The following is a 20654-nucleotide window of genomic DNA, read 5'->3' on the forward strand; positions in this document are numbered from 1 at the left end:
ATGTGTTTTAGAAAGTATATATTCCAGTCAGGTTTTTGAGAGTTTTTCCAGTAATTCCTGTGGCAAGCTCATATTTTTAATTAACTCCAGGAAATTCGAGGTGTGGAGGGAGCAGGTACAGGAGGAAAGATAGAAAGAGTGCAACACATACTTCCCAAATCCCTCATAAATTGTTCAGATGATTAACTGTTATCACTGTTTCATATATTTTATTTAATTTCAGGTCTGAATTTACCTAGTTTCGATTTATTCCCTTTGGAGATTTTCTTTTCCCTTCTCAAAGTACAGTCCTATCACCAAATATTTGATATGCAGTAGTTGCAGTTATTACGGATTATGTCTGAAGATTTCACTGAATCTTAGTCTTGAAGTAGTAAGTTCTATCTACAGTCATAATCAAAATTAGTTTTACACAATTTAAAATTCTTATATTAAAAAGAGTTGGGTTTAGTTATTCTGCTAGTAATCTAGATCATATAACTATTGCACAGAAAGACAAAACATATTTTAAAAACATATTTTAAAAACATTTTAAATTTCTACCATCATAAAATATTTCTCTTTATACTAAAAAGTGGAGATTATAGAGTATAAGAAAATCACTCATGATACATATATATTTTTGTCTGGCCAGAAATGCTAATGATAAATTTTTAATGCTTTTAGATTCAGGAATAGAACACAAATTATCCTTCCTGTCTGGATACCTAAGCATTTTAATAGAACTATGAGAAACATGAGAGAGGTAAAATTATTTTCTGAGACATATATATATATATATATAATTCTTGTATATCTAGTAGAACCTTAACTATGTCTCTCGCACCATTTATTGACGGAATATGGGTCAGAAAATTTGGATCTGACTAGAAATTCATAGAATCCTTTAGGCTGGAAAAGACCTTTAAGTTAATCAAGTCCAACCATTAACCTAGCACTGCCAAGTCCACCACTAAACCATGCCCTAAGCACCACATCTACACATCTTTTAAATACCTCCAGGGATGGTGACAGAGCCACTTCCCTGGGGAGCCTGTTCCAATGTTTGACAATCCTTTCTGTGAAGAATTTTTTCCTAATATCCAATCTAAACCTCCTGTGGCATAACTTGAGGCCATTTCCTCTTGTCCTATCACCTGTTACTTGAGAGAAGAGACTGACCCCCCACTTCTCTACAACCTCCTTTCTGGTAGTTGTGGAGAGTGATAAGGTTGATAAAATACTGTGCTAGTTTACTTAGTCAAGAACACAATACATAATGATGATATTTCGAAGTAAATTCTGTATCAAACATTAGAATATGTATGTAGATAAGTATCCAACTCCCACTGCTTTGTTGGAACAAAAACCTTATGAACATTGTTGATTTAAAAAGGAACCAAACTCAATACGCTTATGCATCTGCACACATACACACACAGACACTTATCATCTCTCTATAAAGTAGGGATTAGGATTTCCCCTGTGGTGGCCTGATCACATCTTTCTGTTTCTGCTTCTCATTAGATCTCATTCAAAACAGGGAATTTGACTTTGTCTCCTTCATGCCAGTAGACTTTCTTAAGGATTAGGCGTAAAGACAACCTTTTGTTAGTCTGCTTGATGGAACTATTCTTCCTTAGAAACAGTTAGTCCATATATGTAAGAGCCTGTGTGTGTGAGAGAGAGAGAGAAAAAAAAAAAGTTAAATACTCTGTCTCTTAAGGTGCTTTGCTTAAACATTGAACACTTTGCCTGGTTAGCTTCAGGAGGTGGTTGATTGCTTTACCTTGTTTTTAAATCTTGGATAAAATAAACTTCTCCTAATGAAAGCTACTTTAAAACTAGCTTGTTTGAATAAAAGATTTTATTTCTAGAAATTTATATTTCCTGTTTAAACAATTAATTGGAAATGTTTTGTCCAGCTGGGTATCTAACTTCTAGTAAAATGTATTTGTGTATGCAGACTTTATTGAATTACACTGAATTTACTGTGCATTCTCAAACTGAGTTTATCTGTTTACTTCAGTCACACATAAAGAAGAGAATATTGAATTCTTACTAGACTTTCTCATCTTGTTGACTGCTGAAGTATGTTTAGGAAGTAGGACTAATGTTTGTTTTCTACTTTTGAGTATTGAAGCAAATGAAGAATCTAGATTTCCAATCTAGCACTTGGAAGGTCAACAGATATTAAGAAGGTTTCTGTGCTAATAGAATTATTAAAATATAACATATGTGTTAACATCGGAGGCAACAGAAGGAATGGCAATGTGGAAAAAGTTGAAAGAATGGAGCTGATAATTTAAAACAACTCCTCTGCAGTTGTACCAAATGTTGTAAGACTTCCATATACAGAATTGACATTGGGGTTGCTCAGAATAAAATCCCAAAGTGGTAAAAGTGAACATAAATCAGCCACTGGTAGAGGGAGGGCAACTGTTGATCAGCACAGAGAAAGCTCATTAATTTTCACAACACTAATTTGCCAACCTGTGTCACTTTGCTTTCTTGTAGAGATTTAATAGCAGATCAAGGCAGCTGGAAGCCTCATATTACTAATGCTTCATTATTTAAATCACATTTGTGAACATAATGGAAAGTATTATCTTAAACACTTAAAAGTAGACTACAGGTGTCAGACTAAAAAGACTACAGTTTTCTTGCACCGTTTCCCTGATTTCTTTTTCCCTTCATGTCTGTACTTGGATTTAAACTGGCTCTACCTCCTTATTACATACAAGCTAAAGGTTTTTCTCCTCTTTAAATTAACTACAGCCTTTCATTCATAGTTGCTCTCTCCCTCTTGTATCCTATAATGCCCATATGGAATTACATCAGTGTGAAATTAGAGCTAAACATCAGTCATTGAGACTCTATATCTCCTTTACAAGGCTGCTGTGCATGCTAATTTTATACCGGAATTTGGCAGATGTGGTAGTCTAAAATAACTGTCAACAGAAAACACGACACTCTTAATAGTGCATTGCACACCACAGCTAACTCGGTCTTTCATCCCTGACTCTCTTTTGCTGCAGTGTTCTGTCATCTTTCCTGTTTAAAACTTTCCTGTGTTTTAAACCTTTTTTCATGTACTTCACTTATATAAATCAAGAATTCATTCTTACTGGCCATTAATTAAAGTATTGAGGGAAAGCTACATAGTTTTAGTACTTACTCGTCTACTTGAATTTTAAGTGTTTTAGTGCTAATCCTGGTAATATGCAAGTTGTGTTGTTTTATACCTTTTTGCTGGCAGAGACAATTTATAATGATTAATGTACATAATTACAGGATAAGCCAGATCAGGATATGCCGTTATTATGTTAAGCTAAAATAGATCAGGTACATTATAAGGGAAGAAGAGATTTTGTTACCTTGGTAGATTTTAAGGGTTGGATTTAATTTCATGGGTGTTTTAATAAAAGTAAATTGTGTTTACTCTTTTCCACGTTTAGAAACCACATTAACTGTAAAGAGAAAGCACTGGTAATAAATTGCTACCAGGAAATCTTGACAATTCAGACAACTAAATCTGCCAGGTAGCAATAGATGCTAACAATTCTGTTCTCCATATCATCTTGTACAATCCAAAGTGATACAAACACTGCAAAGTATAAAATTCCCCACTTTTATACCGCATATACAAAGTTTTTAAAAAATAGGCTAATTGCATTCAAAGAGAATGAAAATACAGAGTAGTTCTACATATGGCTTAACAGAAAAAGGGTTTTGGCCTGTTCTGGCTGGTTTTGAAAATTCTCCTTCAGTAACAATCCTATTCTAAACAAAGGGAAACCTTCTTTATGAAGACAAAGAGAAAAACAAGAGACTTGGAAATTCACTGAGCATGTTGTTGCAAAGGTCCCACGTTTTTGTTTGAGGGAAATATATATACACACGCATATATATATGTATTCAATTTTTTTAATGGTTTTAAGCGCAGGTAGATAAAAGAAGCCTACACTGGATCTGAAGGCAAGGACACATCATTGAATTTGTTTGTTTATAGAGTGAAACATGAAGCTTTAGAGAACCTGATGCTGAAACCGTCAGTGTACCATGAATCACTAGTGCATAGGATAGTGCATTATTTTTATATGCTTCTCCTTGAATAAAAATGACAACAAATAAAGAAAACAACTTAACAGAATATGGAGGAAAATAACCAAAACTGATATTTTTTTCTACCTTTCCTGAGGTCTTCTACTTTGTAAAATATTCAGATGTGAAAGAAATTAACTCAAAGACATATTCTTATTTTTTGTAGTAGTTGATAATTTTCATTTTTTTGCCTTTGGATTGATGCAAAGTCTGACAGTCTGTTTTAATTATGTGCCCAATTATTAGATCATACCATATAAAGAATGCTATTTCTCAGTCACAAAGCAGCTCAGCGATTTTTAATTCATATAAAGCAGGCTGCTGAACAGGAACAATGAGCTAGATTGCTACCCTGCACAACTGCATAACATATTTTTGTTCCACTGGATAGTTTTGCTATGAAATAATAATAATAAAGCTATTCCAGAGAGTTGAGGTATCGCATCTAGTGTTTTTCACTCTCCTGTGGGGTTTTGACCGTTGCTGTTGCTGTGGTGTTCTCTAGTTCACCTGTGTAAGTGATTGTCTTGTGATAGCTATACTTCCCCTTTTGTACCTTTTGTTTAATCTTGCAAGTGAGTAACTCAATATATCAAGTCCATTTGAGGTAATCTCTGAGCTGCCTAATTGTACAATATCCCATTGTTGGTGCTCGTTGCCTCATTTAGTAGTTCTTCTCTGTGGATTTGAAATACACAATGCAGAAATTGCATACATTATTTCTAAATATATCTTCCATTTAACTATAATTTTCTGAGTCAATATGATTAATAGTACTCTTGTGAGTGAAAACTAAATGCTCCCTTAATCCCGATAAATTAACAAAACAGTATTTGTTTCACCGTTTATTACGGTGTGGTTTTAGCCTAATAGCAATGTACTGTAGGTAGTACTTACAATTTTTAGAGCAGTTTGAATATTTCAAGTAGCGTCCCTGTGACCTGGTCAGCAATAGTCTCACTGCAGGAGATGACTTGAGCTCTTTCTTCTTTGCTTTTAAGGCCAGCTCCCTTTTACTGCATTAACACGTTTCCAAGGCCACAGCTATTTGCCATTAAGTTGTGGTAAATTGAGATACTCACAGATGAACATAAGGAAAATATAAATTAATGTCAAAATGAGATCTGAGGAACTCCTGCCTCCCAGATTTCTGTCCACTTCATGACAGAAAGTCTCCCTTTGGAGCACTACACTTCTGAAAAGGATGCAGTAACAGATGTCAGGAGTTTGCTGTTTGTCAGGAGAGGAGGAAGGAGGCGCGGAAGCGTGCGAGATGTTTAAAAACCGAATGTTAGGCTGGCAAATGTTTCAGGGTGCAGTGAAGCAGTGCCCGGTGTTATTGCGAGTGGCTGTGTGGACTGTCTTCATGACCACGGGGTGAATTGCTTTATTAGCAGTTACTGTCAATGAACATCAAAGAGTTTGGGGCAACCGGCATTTTCAAAAGTGATAGATAATGTGTATGAGCTGAGCAGTGTGTTGAGAAAACAATGGGAGAGCTCCTATAAATATACATTCACATTCTACATTTAAATAAGATTTATCCCTGCAGCTATTAACAAGAAAAAGATTAAAACAAAGATTTTCTCAGATAGTCTATATGCATTAAATATTTAGCTCGTGCTCATTTGATTTAACTGAGCATTCGAAAAGAAGGCATTTGATAGCGAGAGGAAGACGTTACAGTGAGCAGAGAGAAAGGACCTGCTGACAGACTGCTGTTTGTTCATCTGTTCTGCAACTAGGAATATTTCTGAAAGTTTGAAAATGAGGTGGCCCACAAGACTTGAAAAATAATGCATGCAAGGAATTTAAAATCTCCGTGAACACAACTGTGGATGTTTGGATCATCATAATGATTACCATGACTATAGCAATGAAATTGGTTATTATAACACATTTCTAGTTTCAAGGCTTTGGCCTTTTTACAATTATGCTGAAAGCTTATGACAACCTTGCCTAACATGAGAAGGATTTCAAAGCTGTGTTTAACCTTACAAGACTGTGTTTGAGCAATTTACTAGAATGTTTAACTTTCAAAGAGTGCCCATTAAAAGCACTAGTAGGGGAATGTATGCTAGCATTGATTTATCAGCTCAAATCCAAGGCTTAAGTGAAACTCAGGGAAAAAAAGAAGAGTTGGAATATTTCAAACTGCAATCAAAATGTGAGTACATTTTTATACTTTTAAAGTGTAAAATCACCACTCTGTCATATCTGACCACTTTTGTCAGTTTAAGACAACTTAAATATAGCTCACTTTGGAGTTGATATCCACATGCTCAATTCACCAGCAGATAATGAACAGCAGCCGGTAGCACGCTTTGGAGATAGCCTTCAAACTAAATTATTGCTCAAATAGACACAGAAGCAGAATAAATCCTCTCAAAGTAGAACGATGAATAGGCAGGTTCACAATTATTAAGTAGATTAATCCACTTTTTAGCAAAAGTATCATTTATAACTATTAACTTCAGAATGAAAATAATTTAAAGGAAAAATCAACATATTTCAGGACTACTTGTAAAGTGATAGAGAAGATTTCTGCTCTTTTCAGCATTAGAAATTTGATCTAAATATATCCAAAGTAAACTCACAGTCTTAATTTCCTCTTCCATACTTGCTAACATATTTTTCTCCCCTTTGTTCCGGACTACAATTTGGGATTTACACTTTTTAACATTCCCCAATTTGTTATAAAACTTCTCCCTTAACATCTGCAAATCTATCATTTAATTTTTGTTCATACGCAGCTCAGTCTCTCGCTTAGCCTCAGTTTCATTGTAGTCCACCTTTACCACTGTATCATCCTACTGATCCCACTCCAATCCATAAAAGGCCTTGCACTGAAAGGCACCTTAGCCTGCCCTTGTGACCACCTCCCTCCCTCTCCACATCCCTCCAGGGGTTCGCCGGCTGCGGTTGCGCTCTGCCACTCCCTGTTGCCATGAAATTACCTGCCTTCAACACCTTTAGTTTCCCCTAAATGTTTTTCTATTCAGTTTCCCAACAAGTCCTATTAAATACTTCCATCTCCTCTCCATTTTCTCTAATTAGACTAAAGCTGTTTCTCATAACATGCACGCAGTCTCTTATTGCAACCAGAACCTCTCTCTTTTATGCACTTACGAGCCTGGATAACCCAGCTAGTAAAGGCATACTGGGCTACAAAGCAAAGCCACGTACAAAAATGGAGTGGTCAGCACCTGGGCTACTGTCTCTGAGCTTCCAGAGCCAGATAGCCCCGCATGGCTGAGCTGCCTGCTGGTGATCTTTGGCACAACGCCACAGCAAGACTTGAACTCTCAGCTCTGCATCTACAGCAAAATTGCTTAGCTGCTCAGCTGACACGCCTATCCATAAAGCTGCTGTAAAACAAGTAATAAATAACGTTTCCAATATTTAATTATTCCTGGAACTGTATTCTCTGGATAAGGATAATTCCTGGAATGATACTGTTGTGTAAGTTGAGCTGCTGCCTGTTTGCTAGCTGATGCAGAAAGGAGGAATCCATAGCCAAACCCTTTCCACGAGTTTTGAATTTCTGTCGGTATAAAGACACCCCTTGTCCTCAAGTCCTCAGTGAGGGCAAGGAAAGGGACCTGAATGTTCCTGCTTCGGGCATGACAGGAAACACAAGAAGGAGGACTTTGTGATGTTTTTTGGCCCTACTTCTGTGCATTTGAACTTACTCTTTTGCTTTCCCAACTGGGTATGTGGCAGCACCTCTGCAGGTGCCTTTGAAAAGAAAGACAAAAAAAATACATATCTGAATAGTTATCTCAAGGAAAAAGTCCCAAGGTGTTGGTAAGAAAATGAATATGAAGATGAATTTTTTTAGGAAACTCAGCCTATTTTTGGTCAGAAATGGGATTCACAAACCCTTGCAGCCAGTTCCTCTACACTCACTTGTGTGTAAGACACCTCCTAAATTCTTTTGGTTTTAATGCATTATAAAAGCTCCTTGGTAAAATGGAGCTAAAAATGGAATTTTTTATCTAATAAAAGTCACTTAACTATTAGAAGTATCTTGGCACTCTCTCAAGGTTGGGAATCTATTGGGACTAACTTACTGAAGCCCTATTATTGAGGTATTAATCATATCAGACTTCCAGACATGTCTGTCAACTGCTCAGAGTAAGTGTAACGTTATTCTTTTTCACATACAATATCTCCGACTTTCCAATTGTCAGATAAGAAAGAAAAAAATGATGCTGCCCTCATTTGGAATTCAAATCTGATACCACAGTCATTCCCAATCTAGTACATTTAACACATTGTGAACCTGATTCTCTGTGGGTGTAAATTAGTGCAGCTTCACTTATACCAATAGCAGGCTGCTGATTGACGTCAACGGAGAAGCCCTACAGGGTACACACAAGTAACAACGACAAATTTGGAGAAAAGTAGGACCCTTTCACCTCTTTGCCTTCATTTGTGAGCTGCAGGTTAGGGGTCTTTGCCATTCTAACACTGATCCTTTTTTAAATTAAATTTAAATTTTGTACTTACCTCATGAAGGATAAAAAAAGTGAAAAGAGGAAGACACTGAAACACTTTATAAATACAATTGCAAATGAAAAGACAATATACAAACATAAGTAAATTTTCTAGGTAAGAGAAGTCAATAATTTTTGGAAGCTGTTCATGCTGTGAGAGACTGACTACAACTTTTTTCCTATTTAAAAAGAAATCATACTAGAAACATTGAATTTTCATTTTAATATATTCTTTCCTAGCATAGGAAAGTCTCTCTTTTCCTCCAAAGTGTTTCAGGAAACACTTCAGAACAGAAAAAATCCAGCTCTCAGGTCAGCGGATGGTAGAGACACACTCAAGTCGTAAGATTCAGATTTAAGTTATGAGCTCTCCTAAAATTTAGGAATACTCTAATTGACATGTAGTAATATTTTTTTAACTACCAATAGATTTTCCTGTCTTTGACTGCTTCATAACTGGTATTATCTATCCGACAAAGTTTCTTCCACTGTTTGCCTGCAGAAACTCTCTGACAAAAGACCACAACCCTTTCTACAGAGAAATAAATTACTTGACCTCCGACCTGCTTGCTTTTTTCCTCATAGATCAAACTCATCTCTAATTCCCATGATTGCTCTTGCTAGTGTCGTCCACCCCTATTCAGCACAGCACCTGATAACACACCGGTCATGCGTTATCTATCCACGTAGGCTGATGTGGCTGCTCGTTTTGTTCATGAGAGTGCAAAAACCTGGAGTAAAAGCTCCAGGATTGTGTCCTGTTGATGCTGCCTATGTAAGTTTGCCATTATGTGGTACTTTCCTGTTACCACACATAAAGTATTCAGGTCCAAGTATGGGGCAGTGTCTCAGAGGCTTTTCTCTTCCTTGAACTAAGATCAAAAACTCTTTTGTCTTCCAGGAAAAACTTGTCTTCCACTATGGTTTTGGTTGGTTTGTTGTTTTTTTTCTTCTCCAGGAGACAGAAGGTAGCTTTTGCACAATTTATTTCTGCAGGTTTTACCTCAACACAGATTGTTACATGCCAAAATGATTTTGCTACATGAGGCAGCTCTACTTTCCGCTCCATTATCACTCAACTTCCTCACTTTTCATACAAAAGATGATAAAATTCTTGGTTAAAGGTTGCTGCTAGGACAAGCAGCCATTTTCAGGCCTGAAATCACCCCGGTGCCTTAGGTTGTATTGACAATGTTTGTCTGAGCTGGTCCCAGCTTTCTGATCTCATCAGCCAGCTGCCTAGCTTTGATTCACACTTTGACAGGTCTTTCTAGCAAGCAGACCGCTACAGCTCATACCTGGGTCATCAGCATCCGGGTACGTGACATCATTACACGTATCCAGTATCCCTGTTCAGATGGCAAAAGAGGATTCACTTGTTATGTTTTCCCTGGCTATTCAGGGCCACATATTGCATTTCTGTAATGATGCTTACCTGAAAGGATCTATGGCTGTGAAGGTATACACTGCTATCGCTACATCCTACACCTGGTGGGCAACTCTGCACAACTCTGTAGGCGCATATATAGAGTACATAGCGCACTACTGAAGACCCACCTGATCTGTCCTTTCTACAGCCAGGAAGAGGAAAGGAGGAAAGAGTTTACGTGAGTACACATAAACTTGCAGCAAGATGCATCATACACATAAGTCCCAGCTCTGTAGGCTTGACTTCCACGGCTACAAACACCATCCCCCACTGCAGTTTCCTCATTCGCATCCTCCCCTTTTTCTTCCATAATCAATCCCCCCTTTCTTTCCTCTGCTTTTTATTCAATAAGTGGTTCCTCCATATTTCTTCAGCCTCCTGCCTCCCTTCCATTTTGTGCTAAGTATGTCCTGTGGTGAGGGGGCTCTCTCATTTTCTGGGATCAGGTTTATCCTGGAGAATTCTGTTTTTTCATCCTAAAAATAGTGTTTATCTTTGTGTTACAGTTCTTCTCCCTTTTATTCCCCCCCTCCCCTTCCCTCCTTTTTCATAAGCACTTAACATCTCCCTGTGGGAAGTATTTTATGTTACCTGTACACTCTTCCTTGTCTGGGTACAGCACCCTGCCGTTCTTCCTTGTTAGGGGGCTCACAATGCTGCCATACAGCTGTGGAAGAGAAATGTGAGGACTAAGGATCAGAGAAGCGAAAGATGGCAGAAAGCTTCAACAAGGTGAATGAGCCCTTTTTTTTTTTTTTTTTTTTTTCAGAAACGGTGCAAAAAAAATAAATAAGGAAATCCAGATGCTGCTGGTACATCACACACCACCTGGAAAAGTAGGAAAAGCAAGATACAGCGTAACACAGGTTGGCAAAATCTGAGGGAGAATGGGCAAGTCATGGTGTGCCAGCCAACTGCTTGTTGCGTCCAGACAGCCTGTAGGGTTGGGACTTGAACAAGAGCCAGCCTCTGCTGCTGTCCCTCGACAGCATATCTGTCTGAGGATCCAGTAGCTTTGTTCTGCCATTGAGCGAAAGTGTGAGCCAAGAACCAGTCATTCTGGACAACTGGGTGATTTGGGCTTGAGCATGAACTTGAATGTGAGCTAACATGACAGCAGAAGACACCTGATGAGGGAAATTGCTTAAGGGACACATGTGTCGCAGTTTTCTTCAGTTAATCTTGATGGGAGTGGTGGTATAACAAGTCCAACTGTGAAAATGGTAAGACTTTACAACTCTCTTTCCTCCCAAATACTAGAAAATACATCAAAAGTCAAGCCAACATAAATGAAAGATAGAATTTATATCACTCTTCAATCAGAAAATTGTGTACCTTCCAAATGTTGTGACGTGATAACTTTCATTTGTATATAAAAGCAAAATCATTTGTTATGCATAAGTCCAAAATTCAGAAAGACACTGAAAATGAAAACTATTAAACATAAAAACAAAAGGACAAAAAAAAGGAGAATTGCTTATTAATATTTTGATTGCACATCTTAATGTTTCTTACATTTCTATTGTGAATGTAGAATTTTGGCTTAGAACAACTCTTATTTTAAAATGCTGTTATTGAGTAACTACAGAGTAATCTTTGGCATCAATGAGTAAAAAAATCATGTATGTTATAAGAAAAGAGCAGCTAGGATGATAAGGAGGAAAAATGATATATTTTATATAAAAATTAATAAAGTGGTGTTTATTTTTCTGTTTTTCACTTCTACAACTTAATTTAGTGTATGTAACATGCAACTGTATAATATGTGTACAAGTGGACTAGTGGTTTATTAATCATATAATCATAGAATATCTGATCCTCAATGGATACAAATGAATGCATAGTTCTAAAAGACAACATTTACTCCTACCTTTTCACTGAAATTTCTCTCTTTCATTTGACTAATTTTTATTGAACATGAAAAGAATGACCTCTGTCATTCTCTATATTCCTAGCTTTTATCTAAACAACTGAGTACTTTGTTCATGTTTTCTGTTTCCATTATACCTGGTAATCTGATTTTTAAAAATACAGCATGTTTTAATTAGAGAACTGTGTGCATTTATGCAAGGGAAGATAATAATATCTGCATTACAGTAGAACCTTGTTAATTTGCATTAATGATAGGGAGAGCTATGGTGAATTAAAGAATTTTGCAAATTAGCATCAAAGTGAATAAATAATGAAAACCAGAGGGTAGTTAATCCACAAATGTTTCATTAATTCATTTTAACCGTTGTAGTAACCGTTGTAGTTTGGCTATAATTATCTATGATTTTGTTATTCTTTCGTTAAGTGTTAGCAAAACATCTGATCTATGCTGTGATGATTTCTGCCCTGAAAAGTTTACAATCAAGAGGACACCTACAGAAAAAAGGGATCATACTGGGAAACACACAGGTGAGCATAACCTGTCATTCTTCCTCATCACTACTCACATCTCTTTGCTGGGGTGTTCCAGAAGTAAGCATGGTAGTGTTCATACACATACTAGAACATAACCTAAAAAAGAAGGTTTTTTTGTTATGACAACTAGTGCAATTTTCTGTATACAGTCTTTAAAGGAGAGGCTGGAAGAAGCTGAAGGGAGTTTTGGGCTGCTCGCACAATGCGCAAGTAAGTGGAATGCAGATTAGTAATTTTGATGTATGATACCATCAGTGAAACATACCAAAGAATAATTTCCCCCATTAGCTTAAACTGCAGGGAAATTTAGATAGGATTTGAACAGGACTAGGTAGTATATGAGTTCACCTTTACATGCTCTTGCAAATAGGGTCTGAGTTCTTGAAAAACTGTAGCAGTTTGTGTTCTGATTACCTAAGGTGATATTTCATGCTGCCTTTTAAGCACAATAATTGCAGAGAGAGGAAAGTGACAGGACTGATTTTGCATTTATCACAGTGTAAGAATTGTGGCAATAACACTATAACAAATTCCCTCTTGTACAGCTTCTGTTATATTGGCAGTGGACGTCCAGTCACGAGCTTGCTCGTATCTGCCCCAGAAATGACAGGTACATTTTCTAGTTGTCTACATGATGTGTCTAAACTAGAAGTGATTGGGTTTTTTCACTTTTGGTGAAAATTCTGACCCAGATATTGTGCTGGGCACAGCAGGTCATGGTAGTACAGATGGTGTTGACCACACTGGCATACAAATAGCGTTGTAAGCAGCGCTACCTTGCTTTCAGCTTGCCAAGTGCTCAGGCTACCACCATCCTGCAACTGCCAACTGTTTCATTAAACCTTCTTCTGTCTGACTGTGGATTTTCAGGGCATAGTTTAATTGAAAAGAAGCACAGAGCATTTGAGGAAAGCACAGACATCTTTTTAGATGCACCCCTATTCTACTAAAGGGTCTAGTTCTGGATTCATTCCCAGACCTGCTCTCCTGGTCATCTACCTTGCATACATCTTAGTTAAGTCTCAGGCACTCCTGAACTAGCTACTTCCTTCTGAGAAAAAAATCATGGAATAGTTCAAGTGATAGCTCACTTGGGAGCTCTGCTCCCATAGGTAGCATGGACAAGACCACTGGGGACAGTCTTTCTGGGGAAACAGATCTTACCTAATTACTTCACAGCTACGAAGTATTGGTAACCTCTGTAATCGATGTAGGATTTTTTTGTGCCTTGTTTCAGAAAAATACGGGCACAAGTACACCATAAAATTTCTCAAGGTGCTTCCAGTTTACATTATCTCAATGCTAGCTAATATTTCAGCCAACATTTCCCCATTTGAATAAACTGCAGCGCTCAATCGAAGTACAAACCTTCAGCACAGTGCTGTCAGGTACTTCACTGGTTGGCACCATAGTGATTACTCATGCAGCTATCACAATCCATCCTGTCAACTTTTTAGTGATAAATAACATCCATTTCATTTGGATTTTGGCTTGTCTGTCCTAGTCTGGGAGGCGGATGAACTTTCGCAGCAACTCTGTAAGCGTGCACTTACTCATGTACAGGTGATATGACTAGACTTCATTTTTTTGGATGGTGATGTGATCCTTCTTCATTGTCATGCTATTGTGCACCAGAATCGACAGTTGGTGAATGAGGAACCCATGAGGCTGCGTGCGCTCCAGTGGCTTCTGCTCTGCCATCCACTACACGGAACAGTTCCAGGCTCTCCCAGTGTAATGTATGAACCAGTTCAAGCAAGTAAGACACTAAAAACCCCAAGGACAGATTCTAAAAAACCCAGTGTCACACCTAAGTAACCACAATATTAATTTGGTTGCAACGCTATGGATGTTTAGTATGTCTGGCTTTGCAGTATGGTGGAACATTCTGGAGTATGTGTGCAAGTCTGCAGCAGCTGGGGAGAAAAAGCACCTGTGAAGGAACACTACTTGCACTAATATTGAACTTATCTGAAAATCACGGAATCACAGAATCATGGAATTTTCAGAGTTGGAAGGGACCTCTAGAGATCATCTAGTCCAACTCCCCTGCTAAAGCAGGATTGCCCGGAGCACATTACTCAGGACTGCATCCAGGCGGGTCTTGAAAATCTCCAGAGAAGGGGACTCCACAACCTCCCTGGGCAGCCTCTGCCAGTGCTCTGTCACCCTCACTGTAAAGAAGTGTTTCCATGTATTTGAACAGAACTTCCTGTGTTCTAACTTGTGCCCATTGCCCCTCGTCCTGTCACTGGGAACCATTGAAAAGAGCCTGGCTCCATCCTCCTTCAACCCACCTTTTAGATACTTGTACGCCATAATAAGGTCTCCCCTCAGCCTTCTCTTCTCCAGGCTAAAGAGTCCCAGCTCTCTCAGCCTTTCCTCATAAGGCAGATGCTCCAATCCCTTAATCATCTTAGTTGCCCTTTGCTGGATTCACTCCAGCAGTTCCCTGTCCCTCTTGAACTGGGGAGCCCAAAACTGGACACAGTATTCCAGTTGTGGCCTCACCAGTGCAGAGTAGAGGGGGAGAATGACCTCCCTCGACCTACTGGCCACACTCTTCCCTATGCAGCCCAGGATTCCATTGGCCTTTTTGGCAACAATGGCAAATGGGTCAGTTGGACAACACAGGCCATGGAAATGGGATAGTACACAAGTGAGTGCTTGGGTGGAGTGAGGGAATAATCAGAAAATGAAAAATACTTGTAACGCAGGAATAGGAATCAGATATATGAAGGGGTAGTCAGGCTTCTAGTTTATAGGTACGAAGGGTGGAGCATGGTGGAATTTATTCTAGGTGGGTTTCATTCAGGAGCAATATCTCTAGTAAAATGTTCATTTCACAAAAGATTTCAAGAATCAGTCTCCTGTTAAACTAAACAGCAGTCAGAAATTAGAGCAGATGCAGCAAACCATTAAAAATGGTGCTTCATTTGATATGGATTTTTCTTGCTACTTTAGTGTGCCACTTAATAAAAACCTTAATGTGTGAAACACTATAAATATGTCACTCATCATAAAGCTGCTTTAAACAATGAGAATGTAGTGACATAGCAGGGTGAGTGTAGCCACTAAAATCACAAACACAATAATTCTGCTCTCTCACCCAAGAGCTGAAGAAAATGAAGTGGTAGTAAATTTACAATGGCTGCAATCACTTTTATTTTATTCATGCTTCACTGAAGTTTGATGCACATACTCCTGCCTGTACTACACATTTGTGTTGGATAACAGGCAGTATTTTAGCAATGGGGATAGCTATACGTGAACTCAGGATTAAAACTCCCTTTCTTCTCTCAATGCCATTTATATTTCGAACCTTCTCAAGTCCACTCATGCCATAGCATGATGTAGCTCTCATTTTAGTAATTGTGTTTTTCGCTGTCAGCGTACTTGTTTTCTCAGTGTACTTTCACAAGTTTTGTCTTTGATGTCTTATTTCAATTTGTTTATCGCAACACTTCAGCTCGGTTCTTTACACTTGAGTCTCTGACATGGAGCTGTTTCCTTTCTTCACATCCTTTCACTTCACTCTTCACTTTCTATTATTTTCTTTCTCTGTCTCTTATATTGTTTTCCTCATTCTTTTCTCTAGTTCTTTTTCAGTCCCCTTTTCCTTTCTCCTCCCCAGCTCTTTATCTATACTTCTCCTTTTCCTTATTGAACCTTTTGTCTTTTTCTCTCTTGACTCATCTCCTTTTTTTTTTTTCTGTAGTTCTTCATCTTGACTTTCCTTATTTGTGTTTTTTTTTCAGCATTCTTATTTGTGTTTTTTGGGTTTTTGTTTTGTTTTGTTTTGTTTTGTTTTGTTTTGTTTTTTTTCTAACCATTGACATATCCTCAAGCGTACCAGACTGGCTGTGCCTGATGTTGTGTCAGTTAAAGAAACTAGTGAAAGAGAACTAGTCTGCTATGGAAATGAGTAAAAAAAACCCAAAACTTGAATGGATGGCTTACCAGGGACTGTCAGATGTTCTTCTAAATTTATAGTTTAAGGCTCAGGATTCTTCTGTGATATAAAGATCTTATTTCTGTCTCCCTTTCTGATGACTCCTGACTCCTTTGGAGGAGAAGTCATAAAGAAATGGTGGAGAACTGGATAAATGAGAAAGGGAAAAAGAATAAAACATGGACTAAGAAAACATGGTGTCGTAGAAGGAAAGATGGCCTGTTTGCTGGCTGAATGGTGGTGTCCATCATCTACTACCAGAAGTACCATAGCTTCCTTCCTGAGGATGAGGCATGGGTCTTACATGTGGGGGAGGTGGTTGACTCTACCTGAGAAGTGAGGCACAATGTTGCTGTTTTTGCAGGCTCCCTGATAAAGCTCTGTGACAAAGCAGAGACATTTGAATTTCCTATTTTTATTCTTAACCTGCCCATAATACCTCTGAATTTTCTTCTTAAATGCTTTGCTTCCTGGAGCTCAGTGTTGTGAAGAAAATATAGTATCTGTTGGGTTTTTGTCAAAATGTCATTCTGGAAACTACTTGGTTGGACAGTAAGGTTCTGTTAAACCTGACATGTGCTATCATTCACATCATTGTCTTATCAATAAACACTTTTGCAAGGTTTGCATAGACCGTACATATCATACCTCCGCTATGATAATGATCTCATACAGCATGGCATTTCAGGAGCTGGTACAACAGCTAAGTATGGCCCAATTAGTGCAGTAACTTGTGTAACAGTAGAATCGCTGTAGAAATCTCTGACAGAATTCCTGTGAGGGTGAGGAAGGGCAAGTAAGCAGGCATAATGTATTGCTATTAATCAGTAAACATTATGATGCTAATATAACATCTCCTCAAGTAGTCCTAGTACAACATATGTTGCATTAGTAGCAGATGTCACAAATTCTGAGGCCTTACATAACGTGTGCTGTCTCTAAAAAAAATTAAACTATCACTTCCATATGGAAAATATCTCTATATCTTAGAATTTTCTGTGCTATTGTTAGGAAACCTGATCGCTGGTATTTTGTTTTATTGGGGAGACAGTCTACAGTTCTGGTCAAGAGCATAGTTTAAGTGTAAGGTAGGTAATAGGTCCAATGTACCACATTGTGTAGGAAATATTTTTTTCCACGTGCATTAGTTTTACATTTTAGAGCAATGTGTTTGGGTGGGAGCAAGAGACACGATAGACAGTGGGTAGATAGGAGCTGGGAGGATGATGGTGAGAATATACATTATAGCATTCTCTTCACAATAGATGTTAAAATTGTTCTCTGGAGAGATACTGTCATTAACATTGTCTCTGAAAGGGTTTTGTGGTTAACTTGTGTTAATGAAATCTAGCTGGATAATGTGATTAAAGCCAGGTTTCCTTTATGACATTGCTTTTTCAGCATCTGAGAAAAAATACATGAGAAGTTGTCAGTGTTTACACTGTGACTATTCAGCCGTTTGAATCTGTATGATTAATTTTTTGTTTTGGGTTGATTTTCAGGTTAATATCCTGACATACATGCATTTTGCAATTATCTGTAGTCACTTAAGATGTTGCTATCTTTTAACATTTAAAGTTGGGTTTTTTTTTTAATTATGGTGTAAATAACAAAACTGACAGGAGGGGAACATATGAGGACTGAATCTCGGAGAAATAAAAATGCACTGGAGCATATTAGATAAAACTAATATAGGGGCATTACCTCTTTATACAGCATTACTGCAATCTGTACTGGAACATATATATTCAAGGTAAATAGGTTTTGCAAAAACATTTGGAATGTTTGGAAAAAAATTAGACAAAGAGAGTATGAGATGAGCTAGGAAACCTCCCACCCCTTCCACTGTGTAGTGAATATTACAGAGTTTAGAAGCTTAGTGTACTCAGTAAGATTAAGGTGATAAGCACATGAACTTGCTCTCATATTTCTCCCCTGAATGACAGTAAACGTTACTTTGTATTACTGTAGGATAAGACTGTCAAGATAAATAGTTGCCATGCAATAATATATCTGCCCATAGCCTGAGCAAAATGTAAGAAAGAGACTAATCATAGTTTATAAACATGCTCATGGCCAGAAAACGTCTGATACCAGAGAACTTCCCAGTCTAATTCAGGAATGCAAAATGTAGATTTTGCCCCAGGTGAAAAAAATTCAGACAAAACATTAGTTTTAAAAGTTAAAGTTGAATCCTGTTCTTCTTCTAAGGCACTAAAATCACCTCTAGCTGACTTGACTTCCATACATTACTGTTATGTTTACTTATAGTTCTGCCTACTGAGATTTACTGATTCACCTGGACATAGGTTTTAATATATAAACGGTGCATATGACTATGCTTATGATAAAGACACGGGTACTGTGAAGAATATATCATGGAGAGAGTGAGCTGCCTTAAACTCACTAGTAGAATAATTTGAGCTGGGGGTGAAAGCCAAGGTTCAGTCACAGCAGAGAGAAAAGTTCAGCCAGAGATGCCTGGACCTGTCCAAGGGCTACTTTTTCGTTTGGGATCGCCAACGCAAGATTGTGCGCTCTGTACGGTGGGCATCTAGACTGCAACACACCGGCAGCAGAAAACTGCTTCTGACTACCTGGGATGTTCAGTGGAAGAGTGAGCAGAGCTTCGGAGAAGTGGATATTATGCTGTACTAAAGTGAGTCTTTGGGCCAATACCTACCTGGACAGTTGTTATTTGGAATTTCTTTGGAACGCCGTTATTCATACCCAGAGAGGTTTTCTCCCTCATTTTTTTCTTTTTTCCTTTCCTTTAGACAAAAATGTACTTAGTCTTTATACAACAGCAAGTGCTACTGATTTGGCGAAGAATTCCTCAATATTGCTGGAGAAGAAGGTATTTTTAGGAAGTAGGATAATGTGTTGATGGGCTGAGCCACAGCTACATTTATTCACAAAAAATGGACTCTAACTAAGGAACTGCATACAAAAAATCCTAATCCAAATTATTCCTGCTGCCAATATGGTACGCTGCAAAGTTAAAACGTGTTTCCATTCAGCAATAGATATAAAGAAATTTAATCATCATCTCCTAAATTGAAGTGTGCTTAAAATTAAAAAAAAATAAATCATGCATCAGTTTTTCAAAAGTTTGCTAAGGACCCCCCCTGAGTCACTGCTTTTACTTTTTAACCAGTCTTAGGATGACAAGATTAGGACAAGATTGGAAAAAACATTGTGTCAATACTGATAGAGAAAAACTGCAAGATTCAAATATCAATAGGTCAATACCTCTGACATCACTCCTGGACACAGTCTCCTATTGGGTTGTGTGAGATTCCCTTATCTAAATACAAAAGAGTGATACAATGATAACATTATTATCAATTTACTTTGTTCAAGTGTAGTTTATTTAAGTATTTAACTTGAAACCTGCACTGACAAAGAAAATTGCATTGGTAAAAGAATCTCCTGAGATATGTGGCTTTGTAGCTCTGTGATTCATGTTTAAAATAATACAATACAAAATCAGTCTGATGAGTACTAAATGAAGTAAAGACAGGCTAGGTTATGTATATCAAAAGGTATGGGTGACAGAAAATCTTCTGAATCAAATGAAATTTTTATTCCTCATGGGTTAATGCAGGTTATTTGGCTTGGCCCACTGCCATTCAGTCTCTTTATCAATGTGCTAGAAAAAAAGAGAAAAACATATACCATATGAATCTTCCGACTATGAATTTTGAAAAGTGGTCAGGGCAACTATTCTGGCAAGCCATGTACATGCAAACAACACATATTTTAACGCATCCAAATTCACAGTCTTTGATCTAAGTCCAAAGAATGCTCACTGATGTACAGCATCCTTCTTTGCTTGCATGATTTTGAAACTATTCTGGAAAAGCTGAAAGAGAAAACGGGCACGTGCTTGCTCTGCACTTACCTCTCCTACCTTATTAAGTTACGTAAAGCATGCATGTTTCTAGTAACAGCAATATCTTTTAATGACTGGTGATGATGGGAAGTGTCTGTCTTAAAGAAAGATGGTAGGAAGCAAACACAAGCCTTATGGATGGGGAGGGCTTTTGTCATACTCATTAATCTTGATTTTCCCGTCTAATTATGCGTGTCCTCTTTGCCCTTTTCTACTGGAATGTGAGAATTCTTTGTGTCTGAAGGGGTCCAGCTTCTGCTTAAATGTTTAAAAATCAATTTCCACAAACCCATCACCTTCAAAAGAATTGTTACAATTAGATTATTAAGTGTAGAAATGGTGTTCTTCCCTGTGAGAGAGACAGAATAAAGCAAGGTCCTGCCTCCTGCA

This window comes from Vanellus vanellus, assembly GCF_965231255.1.
Source record: "Vanellus vanellus genome assembly, chromosome: 1".
Lineage (NCBI taxonomy): Eukaryota > Metazoa > Chordata > Aves > Charadriiformes > Charadriidae > Vanellus > Vanellus vanellus.